At 50.8% G+C, this 2,558-nt stretch overlaps 1 non-coding gene across 1 annotated transcript; it reads left to right on the forward strand.

The window, feature by feature from the left end:
- On the forward strand, nucleotides 620-691 carry TRNAC-GCA. Its single transcript has one exon. It is a non-coding gene; the product is annotated as a tRNA-Cys (tRNA).

The raw sequence follows: 2,558 nt of genomic DNA on the forward strand, positions 1-2,558 counted from the left end.
TTCTGGAAAACAGATGCAGCCACACACACCATTCTGCCCTCCCCTGGGGAGTGTTGTGCCCTTGTCCCCAAGCCTGAGGAGCATGGCCTTGACCTTCTCAGCGCTGCTTAGTGACCTGTCATCCGAATGACCGAATTCCTCCAAACGATCTCTAACGAGGCTTTCCCATTTAAGAATTTTTCAGTTATTGACGTTTTTCAGATTTTAAAAAAACTATCATAAATGCAGTCTCAGTCATTCCCCACATGCCCCTCTCCATCCCCATGGTGTGGTCGAGGATTAGACGCTAACTTGGAACCACACAGGGACAACTGCACATGTTTACAACGTGGGGTGGGGGGAAGCTGCCAGGGTCAGAAGCCCCATTTTTTACATTTAATTTTAATTTTATATTGGAATAGAGTTGATTTACCATGTTCTGTTAGTTTCAGGTGCACAGCAAAGTGATTCGGTTACCCATATACACACATTCTTTTCCATTATAGGTTATTACAGAATATTGAATAGTGTTCTCTGTGCTCTAAAACAGGTCCTTGTTGATTATCTATTTTATATATAGTAGTGTGTCAATGCTAATCCCAAACACCTGTTTTATCCCCCCACCTATCCCAAATAGGCTTCCCTGGTGGCTCAGAGGTTAAAGTGTCTGCCTGCAATGCAGGAGACCTGGGTTCGATCCCCGGGTTGGGAAGATCCCCTGGAGAAGGAAATGGCAACCCACTCCAGTATTCTTACCTGGAGAATCCCATGGACAGAGGAGCCTGGTGGACTACAGTCCACAGGGTCGCAAAGAGTTGGACACGACTGAGCGACTTCACTTTCACTTTCACTTTATCCCAAATGGTAACCATAAGTTTGTTTGCTGTGTCTGTGAGTCTATTTCTGTTTTGTAAATAAGTTCATTCACATCATATTTTTAGAGTCCATCTATAAGAGATGTCACATGGTGTTTGTCTTTCTCTGACCGACTGACTTCACTTAGTATGACAGTGTCTAGGTCCTTCCATGCTGCTGCGAATCATATTATTTCATTCTTTTCAATGGCTGAGTAATACTCCATTGTGTATATACCGCATTTTCTTTTGCCATTCACTCAGCTCTCGATGGGCATTTAGGAAAAGACTCAAACCAATAAAATTAGAAATGAAAAAAAATGTTACAACTGACACCACAGAAATACAAAGGATCGTAAGAAACTACTGTTACTACTGGCAACTCTATGCCAGTAAAGTGAACAGCCTGGAAGGAAAGGACAAGTTCTGAGGCACCATTTCTGAAGGATGATGGAGCAAGTCCTGAAGGGTCGCTCTCCTGTCCAGGTGCTGGAAAGCTGCCACATGGAAAATCAGAGGCAGGGCATGCTTAGATCGGCAGCTCCTGCCAGGCAGTCTCCTGGAGCTGCAGGGACAAAGGGCCACACCCAAAGGCCTTTCACAGCACACACGTCTTGCCTCGCAGCTCCAGGGCCTGGAATCTGGGCGTGGCTCACCGGGAGTCACGGCTTGGGCCCTCATCACATGGCCATTCAGCTGCCGGCCAGGCTGTGGTCACATCTGAAGGGTGGATGGGGAGGTGAGAAGGGCTCCAGCTCCCAGTTCACCATGTAGTCATCAGCAGGCCTCAGACCATCACCTGGGCCCCCTCCCAAGAAGCCTCATGACACAGCAGCTGGATTCTCTTAGTGAAGCAGCTGGGTGTGGGCATCCAGGACGGAATCATCCTCTTTAAGCTGATCTCGAGGTGATGTCTCATCACTACCCCTGCTGTTCCTGTTGGTCAGAGTGAGTCAGCCCAGGGTAGAGCAAGGAGGGGTGCCTAGAGAAGGAGTCACTGAGGGCCATCTTGGAGGCTGCCCTCCTGGGCACCGACCCGAGCACCAGGACTGGAGGGAAGGTCACCGGCTGGCAGTGCAGACCCACTCAGCTCAGCAGAGATGCTGCCTTCTGCTGGCCACTCAGGGCACTAATGGAGTTTAATGGAAAGCAGTGCGTGGCTGTTTTGGGAGAGCGGGGGACACAGTCAACCAGCAGGAGCACCCCGGCTGGGCACAGCCTCTTCTGGACCCCTCCCCAGCAGCATAGCTTGTGTAAAACACTAACAGGGCCGCTTCTTATTGCTTCAGAATGCTCCTTCCTGATCTAGGACATCCCGGGGGACCTAGGGTGACATCTTTCCCTCCACACCCCACCCCACCCCCTGCTTCCTGACCCTGGAGTCTCTGAGCTGCCTGGCACCCCCTCACCCACGTGGCCCTCAGACAAGGGGTCTCTCGCCCCCTGCCGGTGCCCTGCTGGAACAGCCCATAGAGAGATCGGGGGCGGTGGGGGTGGCGGGGGCGGGGCTGGGGCGCGGGAACAAAGGAGGCTTGTCAGCTTCATGCAGGCAGGACACCAGGGGGGAGGGGAAAAAAAATCAATGTTTGCTAAATAGGGGGAAAAAAAATCACCCTGACTCAGTGGGGACAAGGTTTATTTTCAAGTGTATTAAAGTGATTACCCAGAGGAAAAGCGGAGCAAATGAACAAGTGTGCAGAGTGGTGAGTCGCTCCTTTTCCCGAA

Source organism: Capra hircus, chromosome 16, assembly GCF_001704415.2.
Source record: "Capra hircus breed San Clemente chromosome 16, ASM170441v1, whole genome shotgun sequence".
Classification (NCBI taxonomy): Eukaryota; Metazoa; Chordata; class Mammalia; order Artiodactyla; family Bovidae; genus Capra; species Capra hircus.